General features: G+C 47.7%; 1 protein-coding gene across 3 annotated transcripts in view; it reads right to left on the reverse strand.

Moving 5' to 3' along the window:
* kcc (solute carrier family 12 member kcc) overlaps positions 1-19,245 on the reverse strand; it is a 353,291-nt gene that overhangs the window by 83,402 nt on the left and 250,644 nt on the right. The gene's annotated exons all lie outside the window — the stretch shown is intronic.

Raw genomic sequence — 19,245 nt, forward strand, 5'->3', positions numbered from 1 at the left:
CTTTCTGGAACCCTCACAAATATATATTGTGACATTAACCTCACTGAGAATGTATAAATAAAATCAAACAGGTTCATACATCATCACTACGAGCAACATTTTTCATCCTTTTGTGCTTTGTCTTCTATCAATTATAGTGTTTTATGAACCTAGATTCTCTAATCGTGCACCGTCACACCGTCTTCACTGAAATTCCTGCATTGCATCGTCAATCTTCTTACCCTGTCTCATATGAGCTACATATTCAGACAGGTATTTCCCGATAAAACATGAGTCCCAATAAACTTTAACATTTGAACAACTCAACTTAATCTCTGGAAAAAGGTCTCTTCCAACAGACTAATTCTTTTTAACGGAAATTAATGCCACATTATTTTTTGTATTTTGTTGGGCTCACAGTGTAATGCTTCATTTTATTCAATGTTTCAGTAGAATTGATATATTATGTGTTATCATTTTACATTATTTTCCTCTACTCTGCTGTATTTCACGCCAATTCTGTTTTGTATCGTTTATTGTTTGAGTACTCAGTTTATTAATGATATGCTTCACCCACCCCTGCGGTAGCTGTATATGGATGAAGCAGACAGCAAAACAGTGTCACCTCTGTAAAAAGCTTCTCGAACAGCATTTTCAAGGTGAGCTAGATGGTCTGCTGTTAAACATGCCTTTTTAAAACCACACTGACGAACGTCGAGAAGTTCACGAAAATAAAGCATGGAATATGGCATTTAGTACAGTTTTAAAGATTTGACAAGACAGCTAGTAAGGGTTATTTATTGGCCTATAACAGCCATTAGCGGCTTTCGAATTTCAGGAATGACAAAATAACTGTTTTTTTTTCACGGCTGCGGTGCTTTACCGTGTACGCAAAATTTCTCCATATATATATATATATATATATATATATATATATATATATATATATATATATATATATATATATATATGTGTGTGTATGTGTGAATAAATAAATATAAATGCCAAAGCGTTCCTACAGAGGATTCAGTTAAATAACGACCCCCCCCCCCCCCCCCCCCGCCCCCATTTCGTGATACCACCGTATTTTCGTTGGTCTATACAACTGCGGCGCCTTTAATTTCATTCTTCTCGTGAATTTCTTTAATGTGTGACTAGCGTCTACAAGTGCGTATCAACGCGAACAGCCACACAAAGAAGTGCCTTGCAAGCGCACGTCACATAACCAGGGGCTGCCGCAGGCACCTCGGAAAATGGAGGTCGTTAAAAAAAAAAAAAAAAAAAAAAGAAGACGATGACGGAGCACGTCGGGCGCAGACAGTGTCGGCTGCAGTGATACGTTTTGGCCTTCGAACTTGGCAGATGTGCGGTACAGTCGTGTAGGAATCGAAAGAAGGAGCTGTAATGAAAGCCAGAAAGGGACCTGCGCAACTAATAGCTCCAGGCTCTCTATTTCGCGTACTTCTCAGAAAGACGTTGGGAACTAGGAAGAAAAGGGGCGCCTGAGAACGCTAAGCTGATCAAATAAAGTGAAGAATGAAGGGGAACGAAGCTAAAAAAAAATGAAAGTAGAAGTGGCAGGCCTTGCCAAGTTTAAGAGACGTCATCAAACCCGCCAGTGGCAGGGCGCAACAACTCTCTTTCCTTCGCTCTCTTCTTCCCAAGTCAAAGCTTCGGCGGCCTCCGTGTGCTCACATCATGACGTGAGAACGAAGAGCGGCGACAAGAAGCTCCAGGGGGATAAAACCGAGGACGACGTGCGCATGAAGCAACGAAGAGATGTATATATATAGCAAAAAAGAAATTCCATCCAATGAAGCTTGGCAAACAGCGAGTAAAAAAAAAAACAGAAACGAGTACGCCTGAATGTACGCGAATACGTTAGCTATGTTCTCGGCGGAAAAGCTGGCGAGAAAGAGGAACGGACAACCAGCCAGCAACGCTCAAAAGCGGAGGGGGAGGCACCCGACGAAGCTTGGGTGGCCCGATCAATGAGAGGCTGGAAATGCAAGAGTAGAGCCCCTGTTGTGTCGCGGGTGAGGGAAAGAAGCGGCTTGGAGTTTGGTTGGTTGGCTTCTGCGCGTGCACGCACTGGTAAAGAAGGGCAGGAGGGCTCTGCATTTCGAGGCCCGCAACAAGGAAGCAAGCGACCAACAACATCGCCAACCCAACCGGCGCCGGAATAAGCGCGATGAAAAAAAAAAAAAAAAAAAAAAAAAAAAAAAAAAAAAAAAAAACCGACAGAGGAGGAGGATAAAACAGACTTTTAATGTGCGCCTGTCCACGAAATGGAGGTTGACGCGGGAGCGCCCTTGAAGGCGGAATAGCGTCCGATCGAGCGTTAAAAAGAAAAAAATGACTGACGCGTGAATACGACCCACGGAGTCAGCGCCGCTGACAGTTTAGGCAATAGAGGCCACAGCGAAAATTTAGGGAGGAAAGAAAAAGTTAAATGAAGCTTATACGTGCGAACGAACTGAAAAAAAAAAAAATAACAATGAAATCATGACCACGCATGATAGCGATGTCGCAAGCAATTACATTCAGGTATTTGTCGGCGTGTAGCATAATCTGCAAATGACGAGTTACAACGAAGCCGTTCGGTTTCAGGCTGAAAAGTGCGTAGAAAGTATCCATGCACACATGTTAACTTTGCCATATGAAGCTCGAGCTTTGCTGTTACAGCACACGATGAAGCTGATACGGACGAAAGTAACCAGCACTGTCAATGAGCGGCGCAAGAGAGAGTTTGGTAAGTTCGTCCACGAGGACATAGCTACTTGCCTACGACGCGCAACGAGACGAACGGCACGCTGTAAGCGATGTTTTGTTTTCATTGAGCTTCACGGAAGTGCGCGACCGGAAATTCATCAGAAACTCGGCGACACCAGTGAGCCAGTCGAATGTTAGTAGGCAGGGTGCCGCGTGGAAGATGTAACAAAATCACATCAATCAGCGAGGCTCGGTATGGGTTCATGCATTCGGAACTGCTTGATTTGAATACACGTTGGCCGGTAAATCAGCTTCTCTATAAAATGCTTTTGCGCGAAAAATTTGACAATGACAAAAATCATTGAGACGGAAGCTTTTGCGGCTGCCTCCGACATCTTCGAATCGCGCACTTCCACGGAGCTCAATGAAAAAAAAAAAAAAAAAAATCGCTGACAACGTGGCGTGTTCGTCTCGTTGCGCATCGTAGGCAAGTAGCTGAGTCCTCGTGGGCGAACGTATACGAGCTCTCTCATGCGCCGCCCATTGACAGTGCTGGATAGTTTCGTCCGTATCAGCTTCATCGTGTGCTCTAACAGCAAAGCTCGAGCTTCAAATGGCTAAATTAACATTTTTCTTCTGCGGGTGGGGGAGACTTATTTTGAATAAACAGCCTACGAAGCTTCCCCCAGTGCCCCGTGTGCTTCGTTTCTCCTGTCTTCGTTGATATTTTGCCACTTTATTTACTTTTCACTGTAAGCTACAAATTATCAGACACGATATAAGAAATTCTACAAAGTATTCCTGAATTACGCAAGCCCTCGAGCAACTGCCAAATGTGTTAGATATAAATGTTAAGGCAGGTTAGAACCATGCATTTCACATGCACACGTGTATGGTTACAAACGAAGGTGCATAGACAAAGTAGCGTTGCTGCACAGATAACTCCGGAAAATGCTTTAGCACGCCCCGCAGTTAACTGACTGATAAGGAAAAGGGCAAGAACCTCGCCAGGCTACTCGCGCAGGATAGCTCACTCCTCACTTCAGGGCCGCACTTCCGCCTTCTTTGGCGCTGTTGAACAAAATGGAAGCGAAAGGAGGACGCCGAGCCAGGAGAAGAGAAGAGACGCCAGCGAGACTCGGCGGCGAAATCACGAAGGGAAGAAAGGAGCGCAGAAGCACCGACGCGGGTGCCTGGAGCGGGGGAAGATGAGAAAAGGGGAAAAAAAAGGCAGGAAGGAAGGAACGGTGGAGTCAGCAGCGACGTAACGACGCACACAATCCAAGTCGGAAAGGACGAATTCAAGAGAAGAAAAACAAACAAAAAAAAAAAACAAACCAGAAGTTAATACATAAAGACATGGAAAACGAGGTAGAGGATTGGAGAAGGAGACGAAGGCGGCATCGTCGAAGGAGGAGAGCGGCAGGGAGTCCACTGCAGATGGATGCGGAGAAAAGGCCGGCACGCCCCCCTGGCTGCTGGCGCCATGCCAGCGCGCTGCGCCACTCGGCCCCGAAACCATTGAGTGTTGCCGAGCCGCATCGGCCCCGATCCCGGGGCCCCGGGGCTAAGCGCCTGCACACGGCCCCAAACCCACTCGGCTGCCTCGACGGCCTCTTGGAATGCAATACTATGAATGGGAGATGAAGCCGCGGCGGAGGGAGAGGGGAACCATCTGGAAAGGCTGTTACGTGCAGCGGCGTAACGAGAATGCGAAACGCTCGAGCGGTGCAACAAGTAAAAGCACAGCGGGACAGTTTTAAGAGCAGGAGGACGGGATGAACAAACGATGCGATCGAGAGGAATAGGCCCGAGAAATGTCAAAATAAAAAATGACGGCGCACAGCGAAACAAATGACAATGCTCACGATACACGCAACAACAATCGCTCTAGGATGGTGTCCGAATATCTGCTTCATACTCTCGCAATGCCGGAGAGTTGCAAGAAAAAGAAAACTCTGCACCTGGTTTTGCTTGCATTACACGCTTGTCAGGCACTTCTTTTCTTCCAAATAGCGTCGTTGTAAGCAGTAAAGGGACGACGGCCGTCTCAAAATACGTGCACAGTAGGCTTCAAATTTTTCTGGGGCGCTCCAACAGTGCGCAGCCGACAATGCGAAGCGAATTTAGACCGCAACCTATGCATTCCATGATAACTGGGCAGTACCGCCCTGGCCTGTATGTATGAGTCACTATAATATAAGTTCCATACTGAAAGGAACACAGGCCACACATAGATTTCAAAGCTTTGTCGCAGAGGGGGCAAGGATGCGCCTTCGCTACATTAAATTGTTTGCTTCAGATAGTTGGCAATTAAATTATTATTGATAGCGGAATGGCAGACAGGAAACGAAATAACCAACGGTTGTTGCGTGTTGACCACTCTGTAATCGTGAATTTGGAATACTACAGTGAAATAAAACAGATTCTAAATTACGCACATTATATATTCCGTTTCTCAATGCGAACGGTAAGTGCGACCTGAGCCAACCAGGATGGCCCACACTACATGACTGCGTTCCTACTCCATTCTTACAACGTGGACGAAAGGCGCGTACGAACCAATCATGTAGTGCGCCTCATCGTGATCGGCCCAGTTCATCCTTACGTTTCGTAATACTTCAAATGGCTGGTAAAAGGAGTACTTTACTTTTAAGCTGCCGACAGACGCGTGCTATTCCCATTCCCTACTTGTGTTTGCGAAGAAGAGCTCCTGAATCGAACACGATGAAAGTTTCGGTCGTTTTTCTTGCTCAATGCAGTCATAAATTTAAGCATCATTTTGAGAATCGCAATTAATACCGTAGGAAACAAAAATTGTTATCACAGGGAATAAAAGTGGGTCAAATCTAGTTTCACAACTGAAAAGACTAAATTCATAATTTACTTACTCATACTTTTACAATTATATCCATACTTTTTTTTTTTTTTTTTAGTAATGTACGCTTGCTTCAACTTGCACGTAAAACATATAATTTAATGGATAGCATTACATTTTGCGGGGACACCTGTCATTTTTCTCAGTTCCTGTTTCGGTGGGTCTGACTGATTTCGAAAAAAAAAAAAAAAAACAACTCATACCCTCTCGCTCGTTCGATTACAGCTCTGCCAGTGCGTATCGTTAATAATACAGCTGGATAGGCTACTGATTTCATGAATATGAGTACCCATGCCAAGTTCACTTTCGTTGTTGCTAAACCTAAATGAAGAAAACCAGACATAAAAACGCCCCCCCCCCCCCCCCCCCCGCCCCGTAAAAAAAAAAAAGAAACTATGTGTAAAGGTGCCCTCCCTCCAATTGCGATTTGTGGGGTTTAAAGTCCCAAAGCGACTAAGCTATGAGAGATGCCGCCGTGGAGGGCTCCGGAAATTTCGACCATCTTAGCGTGCACTGACATCGCACAGCACACGGGCGCCTACTTTTCGCCTCCATCGAAAAGCGGCCGCCGAGGCCGGGATTCGATCCCGCACCCCTGGGCACAGCGGTCGAGCGCAGTACCACTGCACCAAACCGGCGGGACCCCTCCAATTGTGCTGAAACTACCGGCACGAAAGGCTCATCCAAGGCAGAGGAGCCACATAATCACGCCATACGGCCACATTCGCAGTACAGCAAAACGTGCGCAGCCAAAACCTGGCGGGCTCAACCCCTTAGAATCCATTCAAGGCCACGAAAATGCAGAGAAAAACCGATAAAAAAAAAAAAAAGAAGACAAGAGGAGCCACGTGACGCCAGAAACCACGCACGAATGAGCGCGCGAATCATTGCATCATTAAGCGTGTGAGATTAAAAATTCGCAGAGGACCGCGAGCGAAATAAACGGCGCGCAGGCAGAGAGCGACTATCCCGAAGAGCAAGTGGGGGTGGAAAGGAGGCGTAGGGACCGCATCCCCGTCGACATCAGCTCTCGCAGAGCGCGCGCATCGTTTGCCGCTGAGGCAAGACAACGACGACGAAAAGTAAAACGCCAAAAAGGCTAAAATCTGGGGCACGCTCAGAACAGCGGCTGCCGACTCGTCAGCCCTTGTGCCGTGCACGGGACGGGGGATGGGATGCGCCCGCGTAGGGGGAAGGGGAGCGCACAAATGACGTACCGCTAGGCACGCCAGCGTAGCGGTCGAAGAGAGACGGGAGAAAATACGCCTAGAGAGCTACACTCGCCAGAGGAAAAGGAGAACAAGCGGATGGGCACCGCAAAGCAGATGAAGGCGGTCGTAGCCGCCATAAATTCAGGGAGACTTAAGGAGGAAACGAGGCGGCAACACGCGACGGTCCAGCCACACTAAGCAACGCGCATGAAGCACATTTACATGCCATCAGCGAGTGTCATCCGAGACGCCGCCGCTGCTGCTGCTGCTGCCGCTGTTGCTACTGCTGCTGCTTCCTACATCGGGAGTATTTCATGCCCTTCACCCGACGCGAGTGCCGGAAGAAAAAAGGAAAAACGAGATTTTCTTGAGACACACACCATCATCCGTGCATGGGTGGTTCGTGTGGGCTCTGCGTGACGGGCAAGCAAGTTGGTTTTCTAACACTACTGTCAGCGTCCGACCACGAGGGCGCGAGTTAACCCCCCAGCGCAACATTATACTCGTCACTTTGAAGCGTTGGGAAATGGGGAACAAAGGAGCTTCCGGAGTTACTTTCGGTTAAAGAATAAAAAAAAAAAAGAAGTTCTTTTTTTTTTAATTTTTAATCGGGTCATACACGCTTGGTGTTAACGCCGGTGTCTAGTTGCGCTTCAGTTCTGATAATTTAGACCACTCACGGAGAGCAAGACTGCCCTATTTTTAACAGCGTGCTTTATTTTTACAACATGGTTGCTATCAGGTTAGACGTCGCATTTTCAGACAGCCATTAACGAGACAACTCGGAGGCCAGTGGGACCGCAAAATCACTGCACAGAGTGTATTGTTATAAAAATAACTTCTACCTTTTTAGCAAGTTTTCGACAAAAACTTGAGTGTTCACTTCACTAGCACCACTCCCTCCGGATGGGATGACCCAGAAAGACACACTCGTCAGCATGGGCATGGTGTAACACGCACGCGAACCATAAGCGCATTGGGCTTCCGCCATTTGTGCGCGATTCGGGATATCCGCGACGGATGTGCTATGCACTTTGCTTCCCCAAGTCGTTAGGACAAAGAGGAAGGAAAAGAGCTCTGAACGAGAAATCCCGACGACGTGTATAGGACTCGTCCCACGTAAACAGTCTATATATACCTACAGTGGTGGAATCGGGCTCTATCCTTTCGGAGAAGGAAGGAGATAAGGAGGAAAGGCAGGTAGGTTAACCAGTAAAAGCAACCGGTTTGCTACCCAGTTGCTTTTACTGGTTAACCTGGCACGAGGGCAGCAAAAGTCTTATTTTGGAGCAGCTTTGGAGCAGCAAACGCCCGATTTCTGAGCATGTTTGGAGCAATTTGTGGGCTGTTTTGGAACACTTGAAGTAGGCTGACGGCGTTAAATGCTACTAAGAGCATTTTCTGCTTAGTTTTACCTCCAAAAGAGCAGAAAAAATATTCAAATTAACCTAAGGTTCAAATTATCGAATAGAGTAAAAAAATGACAAAAATTGATTGCGTTACAGCAATTTTATCTGCATGGCTGCTGTCTGCATTTTTTGATGAAACCCAAGTAAAAACGACAGTTATTCCCGGTTTCGTCAAACACTTTGGTTTGCGTACAAACACTGCCGGGAAGGTTGAAGGATTGCTTCAAAATCGTAAAAGCCTCTCCATCCTTTTGCAATACTACTCAGTTGTATTGATGCCTCTGCACAAAGCGGCCCCTTCGCGTTTTGAGGATGCTTCACCGCAGAGTCGCACGGTTACGCACTGGGGTGCTAAGGGTATGCCACGGTATCGGCCTGTGCTATTACACGCCCATTGTTCCCAGGCCGTATAAGCGTGTCTCAAGTGGCCAAGTGGGCGGCGCGCACATCTGGTTGGAAACTTAATAGTCGTGGGTTCGAATCCTACCTGCAACCGAAAATCCTTATTTTTTTCCTCAAACTAAATCAATTTCTTTATAAAGTTAAATCACTTGAGACGTGCGGAAACTTAACTTCGCATTGCCTATCACGTTCTGATCATTTTCAATCCGCGCGTGGTGTCACGTTTGACGTGTGTGTTGTAAGGTATTTGAAATTCCCGCGCGAGATCACGTGACTGTTTAACGTCATGACACTATGAACCAATCGTCGAAGTCGAATTTTCCGCGACGCGGCACGTTTATGCTATCGCGTAAAATGTGCCAGGTTTACTCCTAGCGTGTGGGATTGGTGCCGAGCTGGCTGAAGGTAACCGGATCACAATCGCTGTATACTGCGCGAATACTACAAGAGGAGATGCAATGGAGAACCGGACGGCATTATTAACGTAATTAGCAATATAGTACATCAGAGTGCCTTTCGCGCCGCAAGGTTACACTTTGAAAATCAACGAGACAAAATATTTACCCAAAAGGAATCGCAAATGTTAACAACCTCGCACATCGTATTATAATCAGGCACTTACTAGGGCTGTCCGAACTTCGTAGACAAGGTGGTGACAACTACCCGCGTCCCTCGTTTGCGTACCCTTTTTTTACCTTATATTAAAACGCCGTCGAAAAACATGACCACCTCTATCAACCAACCCTATCTTTCATATTTGTGATTACCACAACTGGGAATAAAAATGCTCCAAGGAAACACGCTTACACGAAGCCGTAGCCTCGGCTTCGCACAAGCGCGCCCGCGAAGTGGCCATGCGCATGCAGTATTCACGCACCCATTATCCAAAGAGAGGAGCACCACAAGCGGTCCGTAGAGATGGCAGCGCGAAACGCCGTAAACAACCGAGGGAAGGCCAAAGACGCGGAGCAGCTAACGGCGAGTGTACGATCGAGCGACCGCCTCTCCCAGGGCACCGTGCCGTTCTCCTCCCCGATCCATCACGTAGTCGCTCGCGGTTCAAAAGACCCCAAGGCCCGACGTCGCCGAGCAAACGAAAGAAAAGTGGCCAAGCGTGCTGCACACGAGTGCAATATTTATAACTTCTTCGTATGACTTTGCTTATCGCCTGTGACCCCCTCCCCGGAGCAATTGTCTCCACACAAGAGTACTTTAGAAATGGCCCGAAAACGGGGCCTGTTTCAAGTAGCGGAGGTGCCTTTCTCGGCTTTTATTTGTCGTTTCGTTAATCCGGCGCATCTCCTTTTTCACTGTCTCTGGCGGAATGTCGCAATAACTCGGCGCCTACGACGAATGTAGAAACTAGCGAGCCATGTAAAACGCCGAATGGGGTCACGACACGACGCGGGGTTGACGGTGTACGGCAGACACGGGGGGCTCAACAGCGACACCGTACTCGAAGAAAAATGAAGGCGAAAACAAAAACTTCTCCAGTGCGCGCATTGAGAAATCGCACGGCGGCAGTTAAAGAAGGCGATGGAAGTAGGACAAACAGCGGGTTATGAGAAGAAAAAGGGAACCACCAAAAACGTTCTTCACTGAGCTCAGTGCGCGCTTTTGGCCCCAGCAAAGACACGCGTCAGACGAACAAAATATATACCAGCTTCTCTCGGAGTCTGTAGTGGAGCCAGACATGTGTAAGTGTTGTGCAGCCCTCCAGCAACTCAGCAACCATATAACTGTTTGCCGATTTTGCCGGGCTTTCGTTTCCTGAGCGCAGTGCCCATTTCCCTTTAGGGGCGGTCTGTAACCCCGGCGCTTTCGTATTCCCTAGTACCTGTAATGAAAGCGCATCAACGAAAGGAAGAGAACAAACAATGGGAAACAACCGACAAGCATCTCACGAAGCTCATCACTGCGAGGAGCGCGAAAACACGCAAATACGCCAACGACTGCTCTATAGGAGTGCGCGTTTCCGCCGTCTTCAGTACAAAACGACAGAAAAAGAAAGTAGATAAAGCTTAGCGTGTTTTAGACACTGTTTCAAACGATAGAAAGAGCAACACGGCAAGAACTCGTTATTACGCTACAGCAACCCTGTAGCTGTGGCAGTAAAACGGTGGTCCAACGGCGTTATAACGCGCTTGCAAAAACGTCGCCTCCCGTTCACCTCATATACTTGGTGGGCCTAAAGGCGCTTCCTCTGACTTGAGGCCTAAGCTCTGAAGCTGAGACAGAAGATAGTTTTTATCTTTTTGCGTTAATTAAAAAAAAAACCGCGAAGTCTTCGGAAGAGGGAGATAACGAAGGGTCTTGCCTCTCTGCGACCGGAGCAAATACTAAATACCTTCTGCGCGTTTCTACCATTTTTTCAACACATAACACCTAAAACTGGCAATATTAGCTTTCGTTTAACAAAACAAGGAGACAGAGTACAGTGACAAGGAGTGCAGCGACGACGATCACAAGTGGGCGGGACAGTTTCGCAGAAAATAGACGTAGTTTGCGTTTTGGAGCTGTTGTTCTCACTTTCCTTGTTTTCCCGCCGGCTTACATTCGAGGACCGTTTCCTTTTTCTCCTTCCTGGCATTAAGCTTTCGGTTGTACGGCTTAGGCTAGATTAAACTAAATACAGCATTCTGCGATTCTCCTCTGCGGCGCCTCCTTCGCTCTCCAGGAATTCCTTCATTCCCCCTTTAATCCCTTTCTTCCCCACAGCGCGGTTGAGGCGCTCATTGAAGGTGAGACAGGTATCGAACTTTTATTTATTCTTTAGTCGTCATTCTCCACGTCTCACCTTTTCCCAAACCCATGAATATGCCCATGCACTATCACACGAACACGTGCACTATGCTATGCATGGTTTCATTGCCAATAGTGGAACGGAAAAGGACGGGTCTGATGATATGGCTTCATTCTGAATGCTCTGTATACGACGCACTCAAATAATGCAACGTAACACTACTGAAAACTTGCGCGTTGAGAGTGAAGGTGGCGGCAGCAGTTTCACGAACTTTTGTGCCCAGCCAGCACATGATAACCGTCGTCACGGCGCATGACACTCAAAACACGTTTCCTCGATACGATCTTCGTATTTAGAGCATAATTAAGTCAACCGCAGCTGGGAAGCGATTCGCAACGTGTGTGGGGAACATTATGGTGTATATTCACAGACTCAAAACCTGCGCTCTCAAATTTTGGAAAGTTTCCTACGCCACACCACCTACAATTCTCTGGAACTATATACATTACATCACTGAGCCCCTCTTATCTGCTCGCATAGTGTTTCACCAGACCCTTGGACACAGCGGGCTCGACTGAAACGTGAGGAAGCAAACAGCGTCTTCAGGGATTGCCTCCCAACGGTTGCGCATTTATGTACACCAGATACCATGTGCCTTGCGAACCGTATGAGGAATGCGGCGGCGAGATATATAAGCCAAGCTAGACGCTCTGCATAGCCATTTAAAAAGCTACATTCTGGAATTACGTTTTCTGTGTCGCGTGGAATTCCGCGCCGTCATGCATGTTTGCTGCATGGACAGCGCTTATAGAGGTTGTTTTCACGAGCAAGTACTTACATTTAACTGGACAGGCGGACTCTCCGTGCTATTCCATTTGTGGCATAACTGAGACTGCGGAGCGCTTAGTAGCGGTGTGGTCAGTACGCGTTTGCGAAAGGCTAATGTCGGCTGCATCTTCGAAGCGTTTGGACCGCAAGCATTCTCAGAGGACACACCGCTAGGCGCTTAGCCAGAGATTTGAAAAGCTCCCCACGTAATGCGGGTGTTTTCACGGTTTTTGAGCGACACGGGCCTCGACTATCGATTGTGAAGCCAACAAACCTTCCAGTAAATATTTTCATCTCTCTCCTCTCCACATCGCAACTTACCACGATCCTCTTATCTTTTTTTTTTTCTTCCTCTTCCTCAGTGCAGAGTAGAAGGCTGGATATTAATTTTTCCAGCCGACTTCTCTGCCTTCCAATTCAATAAGCTCGTCTATATCTACCTAAAATTGCAAACGTCGTTCACTGCACACAAAAAACTTCCAGGATAATATTACACTTGCCGAAACTACGTAATTTGCGGCTGTTATAATGACCTGCAAGCGGCTACTTTATTCTATTTCATTTCCTGTAAAGGTTTAAAAAAAAAGAAGCGTGCTGATAAATTCGGATAGCCCGAAGTAGAATAGACCCCTGCTTGATGCCCGTGCACGACCATCACTAATTCCCCTATGGCGTCGTATAATCGCATCATTCAGAAGTCTCCCCTAGTAAACTTTGTCTCGGGTTATGTGGAACACCCCGCGCAAGGACGTTACTGCATGTAGCGCAAGCAGAACTGCACTCGGGGGAAGATAGTGTGGAAAGTAGGCTGCAATTACGACAAAGAGATGTTTCGTCGGCGCTGTAGCTACCAACCAGTGTGTCGAGCCCACACCTCATATTCGATGCCGCAGCATTTCAGGCTTGGTGCTTGGGTGCCTGGCACGCATAAAAGCGGTTGAGGTGGCGCTTGGGAGGACTCGAGTTGGGGTGGCCTTGACACCTGCAGTGACTCGAAAGTGGCCTCAGTTTCGAGATTTGTATCCCCACCCTGGGTGTCCCCTCCGCAAGTCCCGAGATACTGAAGCCGATATCCACCAACTGCTGTGGGAATGTGTCCAGCGCTGAAGCCGACGCGAATCCGGCGCCTGGTGGCAGGTGCGTCGTCATATGCCGCTTGGACGCAGGGACCGCATCATCGTTCACTCCTGGACTGCATTACATCAGCCAACCTTTCTTCATTTATTTCATTATACTCTTCCTCCTTCACGATATATCCTTTTATGCCTCGAGGCAACAAATATCGCAAAAAAAAAAAAAAAGGGCGGTATTGCGCGCGACAGCCTGAAGTGAGCTGGCAAAAAGTATTTGCTGGACAGACAGCTGAAACGCTGACGCTGACAAAACAAAGGTCTGGATAGACAGCGCGAGCAGGGCGATGAGGAAGCCCTTCGGAAGACCCCGACCGCGCCGCCAAAAATGCTCGCACACTACACTTCACCCGACGGTCGTGTACGGCACACTCGGCGGGGAAATTAAGAGCGATCTCGCATATAGTAGCTGGCGATCCCGAAATAGCGCGCTTGCGCAAATACCGCGCGCAGTCCGAACTCAGTAGTGCATCGTCGCAACGTCGGAAAATTACCAGCACGAAAAGTGCACTGGCAAACAATGCGAGAATACAATCAAGGGGGGCCGAAAACAATGGGTTCGCGATAAAGGGCGACTGCGTCAACACGAGCGTAGCGAACTTTGTAACGGGCCGAAGGACAAATAGGAGGGCAGATTCGGTGGCGCTACGCCACCTGCAGCCTCCGCCGCTACGGAGTGAGCACGAAGGAACGCGTTCCATGCATACGAAATGAATCTCGGCTCCCGTTCCGCGCCGCGTAATCGAATGATTGAAGAGAACACCTCGAAAAAAGCGGCCGCCGTCGCCTCAGCCGGACTGTGCGGGCGCTGTAACGGGCCGCGCCGCTTTGACCAAACCAAACGCATGGGGAAAGAAGGCGAGATGATGCCTCTCAACGGGCAGACCGGACCTCTGGCGTTTTTTGAATGTCGCGAGAACAACGTTCGAACGTGTCCACGTTCCTCTTTTGCGCCATTCGAGGCGCGTAATACAGAAACGATAGATCAAGCGAGGTTAGAGGAAACCTAACAATGGCGCTAGAACCGTTGCTCCCTACCTCGCTATAGCGGGGAAAAGGGCGCTCATTAACCTTTTCGAAAATACCGCTCCCGCGCTGGAACTTGGACTGGTGAAACAACTCTCTCCGTGTCTCCCTCTGCTAGAGTTTGTGGTTGCTGGGCGTAATGACGTAAGAGGACAGCACTGCATACGGTCCCGACTTCGCACATCAAAGTTCCATCAGCCGAACAATGAACGAACACAAGGACGATACGAAGACGAGTGCACAGCATTAAGCTGCGGGCGCCCAAACCACCTCCAGTACGACTGATGTGAAAATGCGAATTCTCCTACCACAAGAGCCTCGCAATGTAGGTATAGCACGTTATCGATTTGGTTCAGCCAGGTGCACGTACACTCAGTTTGTCCCAAAAGACGCCCAACTTGTACCAAACTAGGTCAAGCCTGTGCTGAGGGTGGGTAGTTTCAATAGGTAATCATCCAGTATCGATCGCGTGGCGAATGCGCCTTTCAGTCACCTACCTTCAACACCGGCATGCGCCATGCAGCGGCGTAAAATGCTTCGTCGAGAATATGGCAGTCAATTGTCGAACTCAAATCTAGCGCCCTTTCGGCATGCAAATGAATTCTTCCCCGGATTTCGATCCACGCTGCGGTAACAACACGCCCGGTATGCAAAGCAGCATGGAATTGCGTAATGAGCTTTTCTTGGCTGGCGATCATCGCGGAGCTGGTACGCGCAGAGTGTACCCAGCTTCGTGAATGCAGGGTGAAAAATAAACAATCGGCCGAAGCTGGAAGCGGGCTCCCTCCACAGAAAGGCAGCAGCACGCAGCACACATTGCGTAACAGCGATGGGCGCACGAGTGGAAAAGACACTGCCTGTGAGGATGCGCTTGAGTTCTTTAGTGGCGCGAGGAAGGCTTCCATTCTCGGCAATACTGGACGCACACAGCCTCTCTCCTTTTTTGGCTGCCTTTTACTGAACGAAGCATAACAGTATATATTTGTCCTGCAGCAGTGACCTTCCACCGCGTACCACGCGAGAAAAAAGTTCAACCAAAAGAAAACCAAGGCGTTACGAAAGAACGCCACAATATATGCAACGCAACGACACACGGTAGCGGCTCTCAACCGGGTGCTAAACATAGCGTAAGCGAGAAGTTTAGCCTGGCGATGCCCGCAGTCGTACACGGGGAATTTCAAGGCATGCACACCGGCTTACCACCCCTGCGCAATTATGACATCGACAGAGCAGATCATGCCAGAGTTCGAAAATAGTGTCAGTAAAAGATTGGTCAACTTCTGGCAACCCTCGCAGGACCCGATATACTACGGGGACGGTGAATGTCGGTCTCACGTGCTCCAATTTGTAGAAGCAAAACGAGGTGATGGCTGGCAGTTGCCACATAACGCGATACGAGCGCTTTTCAAGCGTCCGTGAGACTTTTGTTCCGGACAATAAATGCATCCCTCGATTCCATCAGTACTAGGACATTCAAATGGTGAAGTCGGCCCCAGAACGCTGAGCGTGAGCGGCGTGACAGGCTGTGCGCCACATACTCGTCACCGCGCCCAGTCAGGTAATACTATAGTCCCCGAGCGTTGAAAGCAAGCAAAAATAAAAGAAAGAAAGAATAATAATAAAAAAAAAAGGTTGTTCTGCTTCTGACTCATGCATTAACTGCAGATGAATGTAAGGGCGGTGGACACGTCTGATGAGACAGAGGGTCATTAAGGAGACCCGAGCCCTCCGGAGGTTGTTCATATTTCTTGAAAAGTAGACGTGGCGCAGGGTTCTTCCTGAGAATTGTTTTTAAAATTAAATACATACGTTCGGGTGCAGCGGTGGCATAGTGGTAGAACATCCGCCTCGCATGCAAGAAGACCGGGGCTCAAATCCAGGTGCCGCGCAATTCTCCACCGGATTAAAAAAAAGAAAAAAAAAAAACCGCGTGTCGATGGAATTGCATAAACAGGTTTGGGGTGCGACCTGATGCCGGTGAACACCTCCGGCAACGCACTCCCTCACCAGAACAGGAGTTGGCCACCCTGGTGCAGTAATTGGCCACAACCTCTCATGATAAGCTCCACAAAACCCCGGCCCTCAGTCACCAGCGGCTGCGGAACAACTAACCACGGCGGCGGTCAGACCTGTGAGGCAGCAGGGGGTGCTAAGAATGCCTGGCTCCGCTGGACAGGCCACCATTGGAAACTGACCCTGGCATTAGCGTTTAATGCTAGAACCCTAGCTAGTGCAGCTGGTTTAGCAGTGCTGTTAGAGGAACTAGAGGACATGAAATGGGATGTCATAGGGCTTAGTGAGGTTAGGAGGCCGAATGAGGTATATACTGTACTGAAGGATGGGCATGTACAGTGTTATCGAGGTTTACCAGAGAGGCGACAACTAGGAGTATAGGTTTCCTTGTCAATAAGTATATAGCGGGCTATATAGATGAATTCTATAGTATTAATGAGAGGGTTGCAGGCATCGTAATTAGGCTTAATAAGCGGTATAAACTGAAGGTGTTACAGGCCTATACACCTACATGTAGTTATGATGACCAGGCAGTTGAAAGCTTCTACGAAGATGTAGAATCGGCAATGCGAAAAGTAAAGACGCAGTATACTGTACTAATGGGCGACTTCAATGCTAAGGTAGGGAAAAAGCAGGCAGAAGACAAGGCAGTAAGTGACTATGGCATTGGATCTAGGAATAGCAGGGGGGAGTTACTAGTTGAGTTTGCAGAGCGCAATAATAACGAATCAGAAAATTGAGCATGCAGTGAAGAACGGGGGAAGCCTTAAAGCGGTAAATAAGAAATTCGGCATAGGCAAAAACCAGATGTATGCGATAAGGGACAAAGCAGGCAACGTCATCACGAATATGGGCAAGATAGTCAAAGTAGCCGAGGGGTTCTATACAGATCTCTACAGCAGCCAAAGTAGTCAGGACCGTAATGAGATTGGCGGTAGAGAAAAACAGTCAGACGTTCCACCAGTGACGAAGGACGAGGTCAAGAAAGCACTAGAAACTATGAAAAGGGGGAAATCAGCTGGAGAGGATCAGATAACTACAGATTTGCTGAAGGACGGGGGGGGGGGGGGGGGGGGGGGATATCGTGCTAGAAAAACTGGCCACCCTGTATACGCAGTGCCTGGTGTCATCGACGGTACCGGAACCATGGAAGAATGCAAACATTATCCTCATTCATAAGAAAGGGGACTCTAAGAGCCTTAAAAATTACAGACCAATCTGCTTACTGTCTGTTACGTATAAGGTATTTACTAAGGTAATCGCTAATAGAATCAGGACAAAGTTGGAATGCAATCAATCAAAGGATCAAGCAGGGTTTTGGGAACGGTACTCTACTATCGATCACATCCATACCATCAATCAGGTGATAGAAAAATGCTTGGAATATAACCAGCCCTTATACATAGCATTCATTGATTACGAAAAAGCATTTGACTCGGTTGAAACCTCGGCGGTGATGCAGGCATTGCGAAATCAGGGGGTAGACGAGCCGTACGTGAAAGTGCTGGAATATATATATATATATATATATATATATATATATATATATATATATATATATATATATATATATATATAGTGGCTGCAAAGCAACCATAGTTCTGCATAAAGAAAGTAACAAAATTCCCATAAAGAAAGGTGTTAGGCAAGGAGACACAATCTCCCCAGTACTATTCACAGCTTGCTTAGAGGAAGTATTCAGAAACTTGGAATGGGAGCAGTTAGGGATAAGGGTAGATGGAGAATACCTCAGTAATCTGCGATTTGCTGATGACATTGCCTTGCTAAGCAACTCGGGGGATGAACTGCAAATAATGATTGATGACCTAGACAGGAAAAGTAGAAAGGTAGGCTTGAAAATCAATATGCAAAAGACTAAGGTAATGTTCAACAGCCTCGTGAAGGAACAGCAGTTTACATTAGGTAGCGAAGTGCTGGAATTAATAGGCGATTATGTCTATTTAGGACAGGTAGTAACCGCAGATCCGGACCACGAAAAGGAAATAGTTAGAAGAATAAGATTGGGATGGAGCGCATTTGGCAAGCACTCGCAGATTATGACTAACAGCTCACCGGTATCGCTCAAGAGGAAAGTATACAACAGTTGCATCTTACCTGTACTCACCTATGGGGCTGAAACGTGGAGGCTAACCAAGAGAGTTCTACTTAAGTTGAGGACAACCCGGAGGGATATGGAACGAAAAATGGTTGCGGTAACATTAAGAGATAGGAAGCGTGCAGAGTGGGTCAGAGAAATAACTCAAGTTACCGACATTCTAGTGGAAATTAAGAAGAAGAAATGGGCATGGGCAGGACACGTAGTGCGAAGAGAGGATAACCGATGGTCGCTTAGGGTAACAAACTGGATTCCAAGGGAAGGAAAGCGTAGCAGGGGGCGGCAGAAAGTTAGGTGGGCGGATGAGATTAAGAAGTTCGCAGGGGTCAAGTGGATGCAGCTAGCACAGAACCGGGTTAACTGGAGAAATATGGGAGGGGCCTTTGCCCTGCAGTGGGTATAGTCAGGCTGATGATGATGATGATGATGATGATGATGATGATATACGTTCGACCAGATGGAAAGTAGGAAAAGCAGAAACAAACTTATTTAAACGCAGAAATAAACTTCGGAGCACGGGAGGATTCGCGGCACGGGGATTCACTTAAAGAAGTTGGTTGAAAGTAGGGCAGTAAGCATATTACATTTTTTTTTTTACGCGCGCGAAATGAATAATGAATAAGTGTCATATTGTCACCAGTTATTGCGGCAACCCAAAAAGGCAACCGAGGGAAGCGCAGTGCCAAACCATATCCCAGGAGCGGTTGGCGGTTGTCCCCTCGCTATGCGCTCCCCTTCATTAGGATTTATCAAGGGAAGAAACGCTGCTGGCCTCGGATGCAAGCATCAGTTCCTATG

Source organism: Amblyomma maculatum, chromosome 1 (assembly GCF_055883805.1).
Source record: "Amblyomma maculatum isolate TAMU_Amacu chromosome 1, ASM5588380v1, whole genome shotgun sequence".
NCBI classification, from domain to species: domain Eukaryota; kingdom Metazoa; phylum Arthropoda; class Arachnida; order Ixodida; family Ixodidae; genus Amblyomma; species Amblyomma maculatum.